The sequence below is a fragment of the Dermacentor andersoni genome, chromosome 1 (genome assembly GCF_023375885.2).
Source record: "Dermacentor andersoni chromosome 1, qqDerAnde1_hic_scaffold, whole genome shotgun sequence".
Lineage (NCBI taxonomy): Eukaryota > Metazoa > Arthropoda > Arachnida > Ixodida > Ixodidae > Dermacentor > Dermacentor andersoni.
This window is the reverse complement of record NC_092814.1, coordinates 397,035,183-397,053,006: the sequence shown is the minus strand read 5'-3', so window position 1 is coordinate 397,053,006 and position 17,824 is coordinate 397,035,183.

Below are 17,824 nucleotides of genomic sequence, written 5' to 3'. Positions count from 1 at the left end.
CTACTGTGTGATCAGTAAAGTTTCCTTGATGGCGTTTTTTGGGCTGCACATTCTCTTTTTGCAGGTACTGTGGATATTTGCAAAACACGGTCGGTACCGCATTGGGAAGCAGGAGCCTAAGTTCCGTGTTCGTTTTATAGTCACTTTCTGTAAAGTGCAGGGAACATACCAGAAATATATCGCTCAGTTCCCACTTGCTTCCTTTTCCCGACACTCCTTGGCGAGAGATATTTTTTAGCCACGCTTCTCGACGCTCCAAGTCGCATGGGAACTCCTGATGTTTGACAGTCGGGTCCTTTTTGGCATTTGTGTCGCAGAGTGGCACACAACAGTTGCACGGCATCGCGCCACATGAACGAGGCTGGCTACGGCACACACGCCCACCGAAGAGCCTTAACAAAGCACAGCAAGCACAGGCAAACTTGCTCACACACACGCACGCGAAAAAGCACGAGATTAATGCATACCGCACGAGGCAAATACGGTCTGACGCGAACCGACTTGCTCACACACACGCACGCGAAAAAGCACAAGATTAATGCATATCGCAGGAGGCAAACACGTTGTGACGCGAACCAACTTGCTCACACACACGCACGCGAAAAAGCACGAGATTAGTACATAGAGCACGAGGCAAAGACGTTATCACGCGAGAACCAACGCCCGCTTGCCCCGGCGCGAAGTCGCGAAAGCATCCCCGACCGGTGGCGCCTTCACCAAGAAAAGCGGTCGCAACTGTAAACTCGGCCGAGACGCGCCCGCCTATTGTCCGCGGCGCGACGTAGCTGGCCGCACCTTGCTTTGCATCGAGCGGCCGTGACATTACAAATAAGACCCCAGCCCCACATCAATCAACTTGGAGATAACAGCAATCATCCTCGAGCAATCAACGGTTAGCCATGCAGAAAAAAATTCAACAAGAGGGGATACTCAGCAAAAACTGGCAACAGGAAAGACGTCAGGACATAGTGTTCACAACATCCATTACCTGACGTGGCCATTCAGAAAAAAAAGCCCAATTTGATAACAAGCAACCTTTTCTTTTGCTTTCTTCCTTCCCAATAATACGCATAAATTTGGCGTATAAAAGAAGTTATAGTTTGAGACCTATCCTTCCTGCGTTATCTTGCGTCAAGCTAACATGTCAGACACGCCAGACACAACACCGAAGCAAGCAAGGCGGGCTGCGCATGTGAGCGTTCGGCGGTTTGACCTGTTGTTTTACTGTTTCTGTGTAGCTCCCGAAAAGCATAGAAACAAATTTAACAAATGTGAAATCGACCATAGAACCCAGCGGCCGAATTTACTGGAGCGCACCAAACCGCTGAGGGGAGCAACTGAACCACACTTCTGGTTTCGGGCGAGCGTAGTTTTAACGCAGGCTAGCAATTCCTGAGGTGAAAGGCGCGTAGACGACCAGACACATGAGAGAGATACGAAGGCAATGCACCGTGGGCTAATTGTTGGTACGCCGCCTGCGGTAACCAGCGCGGTATTTTTTCTTTTTTTGCTTCTTGATCAACCGTGCGCTTTCTTGGTGCGGAATTATTTTTTTTTCTTATTGAGTAATATAAATGCGTAAGAATGCGAGTCACCTTTAAAAGCCCCCATCAAAGCCGTCGTCTGTGCAACACGCAATCTCATAAAGTAAACGCAAGATGCCTTGTGAAATGTAGGAATGTGTGTCTTGTTTAATAAACATCCCTTAAAAAATGAGCATTAAAATTCTGTTGCCGATTTGTAGAAGTGTCATCGATTCAAGCGAGATTCCACGAAACTCCCACACTGATTGAGCCAGCACAACGAGTTACTTGAATACGACACCGTGCAGCCTTGCGCTGCGAGCACATATTTTAGGATGAGGTACGAACTGGCGAACTTTGGGATGAGGTGCGAACTTAGGATTAGCCAGAACTTGCGGTTTCCCCTGTCGACGAACTATCCCCTGTGCGTTTCTTTTGTTGCGCTAATAAACCTCATCAGTTACTACGGCTAGCGTCAGCAGACCTTTATGCCTTCGTCAATGCCTACATGCCTTTTACCGCCAGTAGTTATACACGCGAAGTGAAAATTAGCTGTATTCGCACTAGTTCCGGTTTGATTTATGTGCTGGAACGCTCCTTCTGTAAGAAACAATATATCGGTCAAACGGGACTGTTCGTGAACGTCAGGTTAAACGCACATCGCGCGGACACAAGTAAAAAGTTTCCCAAAGCCGTCACCGAGCATTTCAACGAATCATGTCATAACATTTATGAACTTGAACCCTACATCCTCCAATCAAATTTGCCTTCTGCGCGAGGCAGAAAAGGCAGAGAATCATACCTCATCCACAAGTTCAAGAAATCGCAACCAATAGGCATAAACGTTTCAAAGCGAGCTTTAGAGTCTATTCGCTATGCTAAATTTCAAGCTGCACGCAATAGCACTTAGTTATTTTTCATTGGGCTACTTAGTATCTTCCTTTTTTCTCTCTATTCATTCCTCCTGTCCTTTTACTTTTCTTTGATTTGTACATTTTCTCCATTTTAGTAAATTTTTTTCCACAAGCACCATTTTCTCCCACTTTTATTCTCTCTTCACGCGAGGCCATAGCTCACTGACTTTCAGCGAAGCAGATAATCCCTCCCCCCTCTCCCCCCCCACGTCGTCGAGGCCCCTTCCACGAAGAAACACACGACCGAATGACACGCGGCGCTTCCTCACATTCCTCCACCAACGTGGAATAACAGTCCTTTCTTTTGAATTCTACACCCTCAGTCGTTGTGTCACGCACCCATATTACCCCCTTTCCCCTTTAGGAGAGCCCTACCTATACATATACTGTGGCAAGGAAAGCATATGTCGCCTTGAAAAAATGAAGTCCATTTGTGGAAGCGTTGGCTCCCGCTTTGACCTTGTTCACGTTTTTCTCATCGTCTTGAGTTTCCATCTCTTGCCTTCCCAGTGTGTTCCCTACATTTCGACCGAGGGAAGATGAAGAAACAAAGTGAGCGCGGCTTGCTTTCCTTGGCAGACATAGCATTAATTGGCGACAGTCACTACAAGTACATTAACGAACACTTCCTGCCAGGCCAGCATTCACAACACATTAGCTTTAATAGTGGCGCCACTACACACACCATCCGAGACCGCATTGCCGCAGCACGACAGCACATCACACATTTCAACATTCACTGTGGTACTAATGACGTAAAGCGCGTCACTGGTTAGACCATAATTAGGGCCATGAAAATGCTTATAAATGATTTGCACACTAACAGACCAAACGCAGACATCATCTTGACAGGACCGCGAACAAACACAGGCCACTTATTCAACAAACAGAGACACCCCTAGCTCACGCAGTAGGCACACGTAAAATCAGTGATTTTGTTCTGGGGATTGCAAACGATCACAAAAACGTCGATGTCATGCACCAAGATAAAATACTCCCGGATCCGGAAATTCTACTCAACAGGGACGGACTACACCACAATTTTTATGGCGTCAAGGTAACTGCTAATAACATCAAGTAAAGGCTCGGGAACTCATTTGAACCAACGCACCCAACAAAGCCAGTAAAGCCCCCATCCCAGTTATCTACAACACAGGAATACACACCTGAAATCATCAACACCGTCTCGTACGCACGTTCCACCAAAGTTAGAAATCAAGAAGCGTCTATACAGACGGTTGACGCGGAACTAACACCACCTGAACAGCACCGGCTCATACAGAAGCCACAAGCCAACGTGAAGCCTTCACGCAAACAGCTACATACACTAACAAGCAGGCAGATAGACAGAAAGAGATCGCTGCCCACCTCGACAACCAAATAAGGCGTAAAAAGACATGACTTCAAGATGTTTCGCCCCGGAGGAATGCCCGAACCAAATAGAAATGACTACAACGCACTAAAGAGAGCACACGCAACAACACATCTCGCCCTTTCCTCTGATCCCTTAAACTTGCCGCCAAACAATCAAATTACAGATTTCACCTAAAAGCTTACACTAGCTGCAATAAACGCCGAAAAATCCTAAAACATCTCAGAATTAAGGTTAGTTGTGCCCTCAGCTCTTTACTGTCCAGACTATTATTGAATTGGGTTCATGTCTCAGGAAATACATCGCTCTCTTTAATTGATATTCTCGAAGAACACTGCCAGGAACAACTTACTATGTTTACTAATCAGCTCGAGAACCTAAATTCATCCGAAGCGAAAGAAACAAAACTCCAACAATTCGTCAAACTAGGAAAGAAAACTTACTAGGTAAATACCAGCACAAACCTATTAGAGCTACAGATCCGCCCAAGAAAACTAGTATGAACCTAACAGCACATAGCTCCACCATAAGTGCTACAAGCGAGCATCCCGAGCCATGCAGCAACGTAGTAGACATAATACAGAGTTTAAGTCGCGATTAAGTTGATCTCCAGAAACGTGGCCTAACGTTTTGTCCCATGAACAACGCACCAAATGAATACGAACTCCACAAATATAAAACATGGTTTTGAAGCCGCGTGCCCATCAAGCCATTTTTTCGATAGGCCAGACGTAGGAAAACAGGATAGAGACTCTCCAAGACCAGCTATCACGTGGACACCAGAAGCCGAACAATGCCGATCCCTTCATCTATACATATAGCTAATCTCAAAGAAAATGCTGGAGTCAATGTGGCATTGCCTCAAACGCGAAGATTTGTCCCGTGATCAGTACCAAATTCCTATAGAACTCGAGGAAAGAAATGATATTGCAATAAAACGAGCAGACAAAGGCGGCATGACCGTAAAGTGGACTACACATAACTATAAAAATGAGGCCTCCAAATAGGTGAGCAACCACACCCATCGCAGAAAACTCGACTCTGACCCAACTTCAGGCTACAACAATCTTGTCCAAAAGAAAATAGGCAAGCTCCTGTCCAGGGATATAATCACGCAGTTTGCATATCGCTTCATGATGATCAAGAACAAAAAAGCAGGCCGCTATTATCTCCTTTCTAACGTACATAAGGTTCCCGTGAAAGAAATATTTACAGCTGAAATCCTTGGTTGGCCTACAGTGTCTATAACTACACACCTACACAGTCAGTTTCTAACTACTTCTTAAATCACCAGCTGCAAAACAACGCCACCACACTCCCATCTTTTTTCAAGACACGCCCCAGTTTCTTCGAATTATCGACGGCATTACCGCAAACCATCTCCTTCCCGAACACCTTATTGCGGTCACTTTAGATGCTTCTTCCCTTTACAGTAACATAGCCATAAGTGAAGGAATTGACGCCGTATTGGAATCCCTCGCAATCAGTCCCCAAGCGCATGCTCGTGAAATTTGCCTGTCACTACTTACGTTAGTTTTTACGCTCAACTATTTCGAATTCGAATCTACTCACTACCTGAAAACTTTCTGCACAATCATAGGAGCACCATTTGCTCCTAAAATTTGCCAAAATTGTCATGGGACAGCTTGAAGCAAGTCTCATAAAATCAAACCCTTTAAAACCACGCACCTCTCTGCGTTACATTGAAGACATATTTATATTATTGGAACACGGCACAAACGCATTAGCCGACCTAATTAGCCATTTCAACATCTTTCCCTCGAGTAATAAATTTACTGCTTACCACTCTTCTAGTCAAATCAACTTCCTTGACATGACGGTCGGCATAGAAATTGGAAAACCGAGAACGACACTTTGCCGGAAGCCTACGGATAGCCAGAAATATTCAGACTACAACAGTCATCACCCGCGACACTACAAGGAAGGAATTTTTCGTAGGACAAGCGAAACGAATGGGAAGAATCTACAGAGTAGACAACGAATCTGAAGAGAAGACACCCACTTAAATTACCTTAAAGCAACGCTAGCAGAAAGAAACTATCCACAAGTTTGACATAGCTTATCACGTCGCATGAAGATTGGAGAGACAGCCGGAATTAGCAAAGAAACAGCCTACACCAAAATCTGAGAGACCACCAGCGTTTAACAAAACATTCTAATGCCGTCCCAAACATGAACGGCATTCTACGAAAATAGCACCCAATATTATCAAGTAACGTAAATGCATGTAAATGAAGTTTCTGGAATGTTATCGACGCTTCCATCCGCTGCCTGTGACCGAACCTTGTGTAATCTGATCGCATGCGTACACGACGCGAATAATGCAGAACTTTGAGGAAGGCACGCGGGTCCCAGCGATTACTCTGGAACATTCGACGACAGATGCATAAAAGCCGATGCGCTTGACCCTCTGAGCAGATTTTCGACGATCGCCGATCGTGTTCGCCGCTATCGTTGTGCTATAAGTGTAGCCTGTTTTTGTGGGCACAGGATCGCACAATAAAAGTTAGTTTTGTCTTTCACAGTATTGCTACTGTGTTCTTCAACGTCACCACCATGTTACATCTGGTGGAGGTGCTTGGTAAGTCTGGTCATGAACGGTAATTGTTGCCGTGCAGATTCCAGTCGGCATAATGAGGTGTCCTCCAGTGGTTCGAATTTGAGGGCCTTCCCATGCAGTTTTAACTTTCTTCAACTGGGCGGCGATGTGTCCACTCATTACGGAGTAATCGGCCCCTGTGTCCACTAAGGTGGTAACTGCGTGGCCGTCGAGAAGCACGTCGAGGTGGGTGGTTCTTTGTCTGGCGTTGCAGTTCGGGCTTGGCGTCGGATCACAGCTGCGTCGTGTTGAACTGAAACTGGAACGTCGCGTCGTCAAGTCGTCTTTCGTCGGTGTACTCTTGACTACCTGAACCAACACGACGCAATCATAGACCTGAAGTCTAAATCGATAACGCTGTCGGAAGATCAAGCGATACCGCCGAAGAGCTCTCGTAGTCACCACGCCTTGAGTGTGCTCGAAGATCAAGTGAGCATCGCGCCGCACTCCCGCATTATTGTTTCCGTCGGCACCGAAACACTTGCTCACGTAGAAGGCGTCATCGAGGGCGACCAACATCTACTGCTCGACCGTGAAATTTGCGTCGCAAGAGGGATCTCTGGACTCCACGGAGGGAAAGTGGCAGTTATGCTAACCGACCTTAGCCGAGAATTCAAGCACTTCAATAAGGGCACAAAAATCGCGTACATCGAGGAAATTGTGGAAACCAGCAATTCCTTTGTCCTCTCGGATTCTGCCGCGTCTACACCGATGAGAAGGTCCCCAAGCCAGACTTCGAAGTAAATCCAAGTCTTCCTATGAGTAAGCCGCAACAGATCAGAAGTCTTCTCCGACGATACAAAGACTGCTTTTCGACGTCATCGAGGATTCGACAAACACCAGTTGCAAAGCATCGCATAATAACCGAGGAGTGCGCTCGACCACTCCACCAGAGCCCTTAGCGAGTATCCACGCGAGAACGTGAAGCTATTAGGGAATACGTCGACGAAATGCAGCGCGACGACATCAGCCAGCCGTCGAAAAGCCCATGGGCTGCTCCTGTAGTCCTGGTGAAGAAAAAGGACGGAACGCTACGCTTCTGCGTCGATTATCGTCGACTGAACAAGATCACGAAGAAGGACGTGCATCCCCTTCCACGGACAGACGACGCATTGGATCGGCTCTGCAACGCTAAATACTTCTCGTTGATGGACCTCAAGTCTGGCTACTGGCAAATAGAAGTCGACGAGAGAGATCGCGAAAACACCGCCTTCATCACGCCAGACGGCCTGTACGAGTTCTAGGTCAGGCCATTCGGACTGTGGTCGATGCCTGCAACGTTTCCGCGCGTCATGGACACGGTGTTAGCAGGATTGAAGTGGCAGACGTGTCTTGTTTACTTGGATGACGTCGTTGTCTTCGCTGGAAATTTCGACGATCACCTTTGGCGGCTGGCGACAGTACTAGATGCCATCAAGTCATCAGGGCTCACTCTGAAGCCGGATAAGTGCCGCTTCGCCTACGATGAGCTTCTATTCCTAGGCCACGTCATCAGCAAATCTGGAGTACGCCCCGACCCACAGAAGGCAGCTGCCATAGCAAAGTTCCCGCAGGGAATCGACAAGAAGGCAGTGCGCAGATTCCTTGGCATGTGTGCCTACTACAGGTGCTTTGTCAAGAACTTTTCATGCATCGCGCAGCCGCTAACACATCTAACCAAATATGATGTCGAGTTCAAGCGGGAAACGCCGCAGGCCGCTGCATTTCATAAAATCAAACGACACATGCAGTCGCCGCCGGTACTTGCGCACTTCGACGAGGACGCCCATAGCGGTATCCACACTGATGCCAGTAGCCTAGTCCTCGGTCCCGTCCTAGACCAGAGGAAAGACTGACTTGAACGGGTGGTATCTTATGCTAGCCGGTCACTGTCAAAAGCGGAAGGCAATTGTTCTACGACAAAAAAGGAATGCCTCGCCATCATTTGGGCTACAGCAAAACTCCGCCCTTACCTCTATGGCAGGCCTTTCAAAGTCGATTAGGTTAGACAGATTATGGGGTTTTACGTGCCAAAACCACTTTCTGATTATGAGGCACGCCGTAGTGGAGGACTCCGGAAATTTCGACCGCCTGGGGTTCTTTAACGTGCACCTAAATCTAAGTACACGGGTGTTTTCGCATTTCGCCCCCATCGAAATGCGGCCGCCGTGGCCGGGATTCGATCCCGCGACCTTGTGCTCAGCAGCCCAACACCATAGCCATTGAGCAACCACGGCGGGTGGCCTTCCAAAGTCGTCAGCGACCACCACGCGTTGTGTTGGCTAGCTAACTTAAAGGACCCTTCAGGACGGCTGGCGCGGTGGAGCCTCAGACTGCAAGAATATGACGCCACCGTAATATACATGTCCGGAAGAAAACAATCTGACGCCGACTGCTTATCACGCGCCCCCATCGATCCGCCACCGCAAGACGACAAGGACAACGACGCCTTGCTTGGAATAATAAGCGCGGAAGATTTCACTAAACAGCAACGAGCAAACCCGGAGCAAAAGCGTCTCGTCGAATATTCGGAAGGGAAGACCGACGTTTTCCCTAGGCCATTTACGCACGGGTTGTCTTCGTTCACGCTACAAAACAACCTGCTCGTGAAGAAGAACTTCTCACCAGTCCGGGCCAGCTACCTGCTTGTTGTACCGTCAGCGCTGCGTTCAGAACACGGAGCAAGAAATATTTAGGAGTGGAAACTCCGCTGTTTGCGGCGACCAGAAAAGGTCACAAGCCCGCGGATATATTTTCATGCTGGCGGCACCTGGCGGCATGGGAAGAAATTACCGCCGTTTCGGTTGCCAGGGCAACCGGTCGAGCGTGTTGCTCCCGTTCGGCCGCGCGCGCCTGACTTCTACTGAGGGCACTCTCGCGCGCTTCTTTACCGCTTGTAGCCCGAAGAGCAACTGCTGCTACGCTTCAGCCATTTGAGCACAGTAAAAAATAAAACGCGTTTTCCATGACAGCTATAAGATGATACGTAGCTTCTGGTTGTAGCCAGGGCTATCTTGCTCCGTGGCGTGCGGTTTTCGGCTTTTTGCGCTTGCGAAACTGATGGCTATCTCGTTCCTAATCGCTCAAAGGACGACCGCTTGTTTCTCGCTCTAGCGCTCACAGGGGTGCGCGTAGGAAGGATGCCGCCGTGCATGTGTTTCCGTTCCTTTTCTTTTTTAAGACTCGCGATAACTAGTTGCCCTAGCTGCTTGGCGATAAGAGGAAAATTAGCGGAAGTTTGCCACACGTGTTGCTTTTTTTGATGGGCACAACAAAACAGTTTTCTTGAGTGCGCGCACGTACGCAGTTCGATTACGGCGTGCCCGCTGAAGCAAACACCCGTGTCGTCTGCTTGTCGTCTGCTTTGAGCGGGCGCCGCCGGAGTGAGCGCCGGAGCTGCCGGAGCCGCCGAGCCGCCTGCCGGGCGCTGCTGTTTTTTTTTTCCGCTGCGGCTTCTACGACGCGCCGCATGCCGCCACTGCATAGGGTAGCGTCGGCGCATGCAACAATTGTGACTTTATCTGGTCGCCCGCGCTCGCTCGCGCTGACGGGAGTTTCACCTCCTATATGTCTTACTCCGTGGTTCAGAAGTACTGCACGCCCTACACGGCGATCCAACGACTGGGCACCTCGGATTCTCCCGGACGCTGCAAGGATACAGGAAAGGTATTACTGGCCGCACCTAACCGCCAATGTCGCCCGTTACGTGAAGACATGCCGAGACTGTCAGCACCACAAGACGCCACCGACAAGGCCAGCAGGATTAGTACAGCCGATCGAACCTCCTCGCCGACTATTCCAGCAGATTGGGATGGATTTATTGGGGCCGTTTCCGACGTCAACATCCGGGAATAAGTGGATCGTCTTGGCGGCGGACTATCTCAGCCGCTTCGCTGAAACTAAAGCTCTACCAAAAGGCAGCGCAGCTGAAGTGGCGAAATTTTTCGTCGAGAACATTCTGCTGCGACCTGGTGCCCAAGAAGTCCTCATCACCGACAGAGGAACGGCATTTACAGCAGAGCTCACCCAAGCCATTCTGCAACACAGCCGACAAGCCACATGAGGACAACTGCCTACCATCCGCAAACGAATGGTCTCACGGAGCGCCTGAACAAGACCCTCGCCGACATGCTAGCAATGTACGTCGACGTCGAGCACAAGACGTGGGACGCAGTCCTGCCGTATGTAACCTTCGCTTACAACACGGCGGTGCAAGAAACAACACAGATCACGCCCTTCCAGTTGGTTTACGGCAGCAAACCGATGATGACGCTCGACGCCATGGTGCCGCACGCCAATGACGAGGAGAATCTTGACGTCGCTACCTATCTCCAGCGCGCCGTAGAAGCCCGACAACTCGCCCGCCTACGGATCAAGAACCAGCAGCGTACCGACAGCCGACACTACAACTTCTGACGACGCTTTGTCGAGTACCAGCCCGGCCACCGTGTTTGGGTTTAGACGCTGGTACGGTGACGAGGACTGAGTGAGAAACTATTTCGTCGTTATTTCGGAACCTACAAGATCATCCGACGTATTGGCGCACTGGACTGTTAGGTAGTGGAAGACGACATTTCGCATTCACAGCGACGCCGCGCACGATCTGAAGTGGTCCACGTGGTGCGTCTTAAACCCTTTTACAGACGCTGACGAACTTTCCTTATTTTGTTCTTTTTTTGACACGGGTGCTTTCACTTATTACTTTCGTTTGCAGCACCAGGTCGATGCTTTTTAAGAGGGGGGTATTGACAAGTATACGCTTTTGTCTTTATCGGGCGACACTTTTCACCGCCTAACAAATGTTATCGCACAGCGCAGGACGCGCCTGCATGTAAATGAAGTTTCTGGAATGTTATCGACGCTTCCATCCGCTGTGTGTGACCGAACCTTGTGTAATCTGATCGCATGCGTGCGCGACGTGAATAATGTAGAACTCTGTGGAAGGCACGCGGGTCCCAGCGATTACTCTGGAACATTCGAAGATTGATGTACAAAAGCCCACGCGCTTGACCCGCTGAGCAGATTTTCGGCGATCGCCGACCGTGTTCGCCAATGTCGTTGTGCTATAAGCACCTGTTTTTGTGGGCACAGGTTCGCCCAATAAAAGTTAGTTTTGGTTTTCACAGTATTGCTACTGTGTTTTTCAACGTCACCACCACGTGACAATATGACCCTTTACCTTACTGGTGCACGAATTGGCAAGCCGATGCCAGAGACGCGGTCAGTGCAATGACATGGTCCATCACCTGTCAGCCACCCTAATTGGCATGTTCCCATCGGAAACGGAGGTAGTGTACAATCGGAGTTAGCATAAGTTCTCCAACTTCCCATATTTGTTCCCAGTGATGTACGTGGGTTTCCGACAAAGCTGTCTTCGGAGTGAAAGGGCAACCGACCTCCAGATTGGTGGGACCTGATGTCAATGGTCACCTGACGCCGGATTGGGGAAAGTGACGGAACAATTTCCACGCAGGGCATAAAAGGAGCAACGGACGGCGTGAGTGATCGGCAGCTACAACTTCATCATGAGCTTTGTGGATTACTTATTACTTTGAATTTTCTTGTAAATATGTAAATATAAACGTGTTCGTGAAACGTCTTGAATATCTGGCCCAGCTCCACGTTACGTTACTCCCAACATCTTCGGATCCCCAGGTACAACATTGTATAGCAGTGATGAGGTAGTCTGCGCGCCGCTTCGACTTCGGCATGGTGAGTGCACGACCTTTTCTCATTGAGAGTTGCCAGGCTTAACATGTTCTTCCTTAATCAAGGGTGCTAGAAGCCTTGTGGAAATACACCTTCCTTATACACTGAATACCTTGAGAAACCTGTCGGCAAAAGAGATGTAGCCAAGATTTGAAGGCAGTTGCGAAGAGCGGACCTTCCGGGAAGCACCTAAAGAGGGCGGATTTTATCGATGCGATAGAGGCAAGCGGTGCAGATGACGAGGAGACCGTGGATGCTTCGGGAGATATTCAGGACCACAAAAAGCGAGAGCAGGATTAACGCGAGTACCAGAGAAAACAAGCGCAGGATTAACGTGTGCGAGAGAGGGAAGCCGACATAAGGCGGGACAAAGAACGCGAAAGGGAAATAGAGGAAGTTGACAGGGAAATCGAGCATCTCAGGCATGGTCTTGGCTGCACGTATTCCAGGGCGTCGAGAACATTGAAAGCTATCTTAATTTTTTCTAGTATGTTTCCGCAGAGGTACATCTGGACTGTGACTTTTGCTCTGTTGGGTTGTTGGGAGTACTTCCCTGTGGCGTGTCCTGTTTTTTAGCTCGCCTTTGTGATGTCGACTTCAACAAGTACGATCTGGCTCAACAGGCACTGTTATGCCATTTCGGTATTTTTGTGGAGAGCGAGTTACAAGATGAAAGTGATCCGTGTGAAATTTCTCCTTTCGCAGAAACTGAGGTTGCGCCAGTGAATGAAGAGCATGAAGAGGGCGAATTAGAGAAATTCTCAGAGACTGAGTGCGTCGAGAGCAAATTCATTGGTGGTCCAGACAGATTGGCCATTCCGGAGGGCGTCCCTTGCGTGGACGAGCCTTGTACCATTAGCCATTAGAACGTTAAGGAGGCGCTGGAGACCTTGCTCCTATCCGAGCACGTGGACGACTTTCCGGAATCGTCTAGAATAGGTACAGATATGGTGGCGGCCGACCCAAAAAACCACTCAACGTGGCAGAATGGAGCGGAGATCGCTCAGGGTTCCAGAATCGGTGACTGCGCAATGGAGTCGCATGCCGAAACCGAGCCAGCGGCCATCCCCGAGAGCCCTCCTTGCAGGGATGAGGCGTGTTCCATTAGCCATGAGAACGTTAAGGTGGCGCTGCAGACCTTTGTCCTATCCGAGCACCTGGACGACTTTCCGGAATCGTCTAGAATAGGTACAGATAGGGTGGCGGACGAGCCACGAAAAGACCAGAAGCTGCAGAAGGGAGCGGAGATGGCTCAAAGCTCCAGCATCGGTGACTGCGTAATGCAGTCGTATGCTGAAACCGAGCCAGCGGCCATCCCAGAGAGCCCTCCTTGCGGAGACGAGGCTTGTTCCATTAGCCATGAGAACTTTAAGGAGGCGCTAGAGACCTTTGTCCTATACGAGCACGCGGAAAACTTTCCGGAATCGTCTAGAATTGGTACATATGGAGTGGCGGCCGAGCCAAGAAAAGACCCGACGCTGCAGAAGGGAGCGGAGATCGCTCAGGGCTCCAGCATTGGTGATTGCGCAATGCAGTCGTACGCCAGAACCGACCCAGCGGCCATCCCCGAGAGCCCTCCTTGTAGTGACTAGGGTTGTTCCTGTAGCCATGAGAACGTTAAGTAGGCGCTTGAGACCTTGCTCCTATCCGAGCACGTAGACTACTTTCCGGAATCGTCTAGAATAAGTACAGATATGGTGACGGCCGAGCCAAGAAAAGACCCGACGCGGTAAAACGGAGCGGAGATGGCTTCAGGGCTCCAGTATTGGTGACTTCGTAATGCAGTCGCACGCCGAAACTCAGCCAGCGGCCATCCCAGAGAGCCCTCCTTGCGGGAACGTGGCTTGTTCCTGTAGCCATGAGAACGTTAAGCAGGCGCTGGTGACGATGCTCCTATCTGAGCACGTGGGCGACTTTGCGGACTCGTCTAGAATCGGTAGATACTGTGGCGGCCGACTAAAAGCGACCCGACGGGGCAGAACGGAGCGCAGATCACTCAGGGTTTCAGCATCGGTGACTGCGCAATGCAGACGCATGTCGAAACCGAGACAGCGGCCATCCCACAGAGCCCTCCTTGTTGGGCGAGGCTTGTTCCGGTAGCCATGAGAACGTTAAGGAGGCGCTGTAGACCTTGATCCTATCCGACCACATGGACGAATTTCTGGAATCGTCTTAGAATAAGTACAGTTATGTTGGCGGCCGAGCCAATAAAAGACCCGACGCGGCAGAAAGGAGCGCAGATCGCTCAGGGCTGCACCATCGGTGATTGCGCAATGCAGTTGTACGCCAAACCCGACCCAGCGGCCATCCCTGAGAGACCTCCTTGCGGGGACGAGGCTTGTTCCTCTAGAAAAGAGAACGTTAAGGAGGCGCTGGAGACCTTGCTCCTATCCGAGCACGTGGATGTCTTTCCGGAATCGTCTAGAATTGGTACAGATAGGGTGGCGGTCGAGCCAAACAAAGACCCGACGCGGCAGAAGGGAGCGGAGATCGCTCAGGTCTCAAGCATCGGTGATTGCGCAATGAAGTTGTACGCCAAACCCGAACCAGCGGCATTCCCCGAGAGCCCTCCTTCCGGAGACGAGGCTTCTTCCTGTAGCCAAGAGAACGTAAGGAGGCGGTGGAAACCTTGCTCCTATCCAAGCACATGGACGACTTTGCGGAATCGTCTAGAATCGGTACAGATATGGTGGTGGCCGAGCCCAAAAAAGACCCGACGCGGTAGAAAGGAGCGTAGAAGGCTCAGGGCTCCAGCATCGGTGACTACAGAATGCTGTCGTACGCCAAAACCGAGCCAGTGGCAATCCCAGAAAGCCCTACTTGCGGTGCCGAGGCTTGTTCCATTAGCCATGAGATCTTTAAGGGGGCGCTGGAGAGCTTTGTCCTATCCGAGTACGTGGACGGCTTTCCGGAATCGTCTAGAATCGGTACAGATAGGGTGGTGGCCGAGCCAAGAAAATATCCGACGTAGCAGAACGGAGTGGAGATCGCTCAGGGTTCCAGCATCGGTGACTGCGCAATCCAGGCGCACGCCGAAAACAACGCAGCGGCCATCCCCGAGAGCCCTCCTTGCAGGGACGAGGCTTGTTCCAATAGCCATGAGAATGCTAAGGAGGTGCTGGAGACCTTGCTCCTATCCCGCACGTTGACGAATTTCCGGATTCGTCTAGAATAGGTACAGACATGGTGGCGGCCGAGCCCAGAAAACACCCGATGCGGCAGAAGGGAGCAGTGATCGCTCAGGGCTCCACCATGGGTGATTGCGCAATGCAGTTGTACGCCAAACCCGACCCTGCCCCCATCCCCGAGAGCCCTCCTTGCGGGGACGACGCTTGTTCCTGCAGCCAAGAGAACGTTAAGGAGGCGCTGACGACCTTGCTCCTATCCGAGCACGTGGACGACTGTCCGGAATCGTCTAGAATAGGTACAGATAGGATGGCGGCCGGGCCAAAGACGCGACGCTGCAGAAGGGAGCGTAGATCGCTCAGGGCTCCAGGATCTGTGACTGCGTAATACAGTCGTATGCTGAAACCGTGCCAGCGGCCATTCCAGAGAGCCCTCCTTGCGGGGACGAGGCTTGTTCTATTAGCCATGAGATCTTTAAGGAGGCGCTGGAGAGCTTTGTCCTATCCGCGTACGTGGACGACTTTGCGGAATCGTCTAGAATCGGTACAGATAGGGTGGCGGCCCAGCCAAGAAAAGACCCGACGTAGGAGAACGGAACGGGGATCGCTCAGGGTTGCAGCATCGGTGCCTGCGCAATGCAGGCGTACACCGAAACCAACGCAGCGGCCGTCCCCGAGAGCCCTCCTTGCAGGGACGAGGCTTGTTCCAATAGCCATGAGAACGTTAAGGAGGGGCTGGAGACCTTGCTCCTATCCGAGCACGTGGACGACTGTCCGGAATCGTCTAGAATCGGTACAGATATGGCGGAGGCCGAGCCAAAAAAAAGACCCGACGTGGCAGAACGGAGCAGAGATCAATCAGGGCTCCAGCGTCAGTGACTGTGCAATATTGTCGCACGCCGAAACCGAGCCAGCGCCCATCCCCGAGAGCCGTCCTAGCAGGCACGAGGCTCCTTTCAGTATCGATGAGAACATTAAGGAAGCGCTGGAGACTTTGCGCCTATCGAAGCACGTGGACGACTTTCCGGAATCGTCTAGAATATGTACAAATAGGATGGCGGCCGAATGAAGAAAAGGCCCGACGCTGTAGAAGGGAGCGGAGATCGCTCAGGCCTCCAGCATCGGTGACTGCGCCATGGAGTCTCACGCCGAAAGCGAGCCAGCGGCCATCCCAGAGAGTTCTCCTTGCGGGGATGAGGCTTGTTCCATTAGCCATGAGAACGTTAAGGAGGCGCTGGAGAGATTTCTCCTATCCGAGCACGTGGCCGACTTCGCGAAATCGTCTAGAATAGGTACAGATAGGGTGGCGGTCGAGCCAAAAATACACCGGACACTGCAGAAGGGAGCGGAGATCGCTCAGGGCTCCAGCATCGGTGACTGCGGAATACAGTCGTATGCTGAAACCGAGCCAGCGGGCATTCCAGAGAGCCCTCCTTGCGTGGACGAGGCTTGTTCCATTAGCCATGAGAACGTTAAGCAGGCGCTGCAGACCTTGCTCCTATGCGAGCGCGTGGACGACTTTCCGGAATCGTCTAGAATAGGTATAGATAGGGTGGTGGCCGAGCCAAGAAATCACCCGACGTAACAGAACGGAGCGGATATCGCTCAGGGTTTCAGCATCGCTGACTACGCGATGCAGTCGCACGCCAAAACCGAGCCAGCTGCCATCCCACAGAGCCCGCCTTGCGGGGGCGAGGCTTATTCCAGTAGCCATCAGAACGCTAAGGAGGCGCTGGAGACCTTGCTCCTATCCGAGCACGTGGACGACTCTCCGGAATCGTCTAGAATCGGTACAGATATGATAGCAGCCGAGTCAAAAAAGGACCCAACGTGGCAGAATCGAGCGGCGATCGCTCAGGGCTCCAGCATCGGTGATTGCCCGATGCTTTAGTTTGCCAAACCTGACCCAGCGGCCATCCCCGAGAGCCCTCCTTGCGGGGATGAGGCTTGTTCCTGTAGCCATAAGAACGTTAAGGAGGCGGTGAAGACCTTCCTCGTTCCGAGCACGTGGAAGACTTTCCAGATTCGTCTAGAATAAGTAGAGATATGTTGGCGGCCGAGCCAAGAAATGATATGACGCGGCAGAACGCAGCGGAGATTGCGGAGGGCTCAAGATTCGGTGACTGCGCAATGCAGTCGTACGCCGAAACCGAGCCAGCGGTCATACCAGCGAACCCTGCTTGCGGGGACGAGGCTTGCTCTATTAGCCATGAGAACGTTAAGGGGGCGCTGGAGACCTTTGTCCTATCCGTGCACGTGGCCGACTTTCCGGAATCGTCTAGAATAGGTACAGATAGGGTGGCGGCCGAGCCAAGAAAAGACCCGACATTGCAAAAAGGAGCGGAGATCGCTCAGGGCTCCAGCATCGGTTACACCGTAATGCAGTCGTATGCTGAAACTGAGCCAGCGGCCGTCCCTTAGAGCCCTCTTTGAATGGACGAGGGTTGTTCCATTAGCCATGAGAACGTTAGTGCGGCGCTGGAGACCTTCCTCCTGTCGGAGCACGTGGACGACTTTCCGGAATCGTCTAGAATAGGTATAGATAGGGTGGCGGCCGAGCCAAGAAAAGACCCGACGCTGCA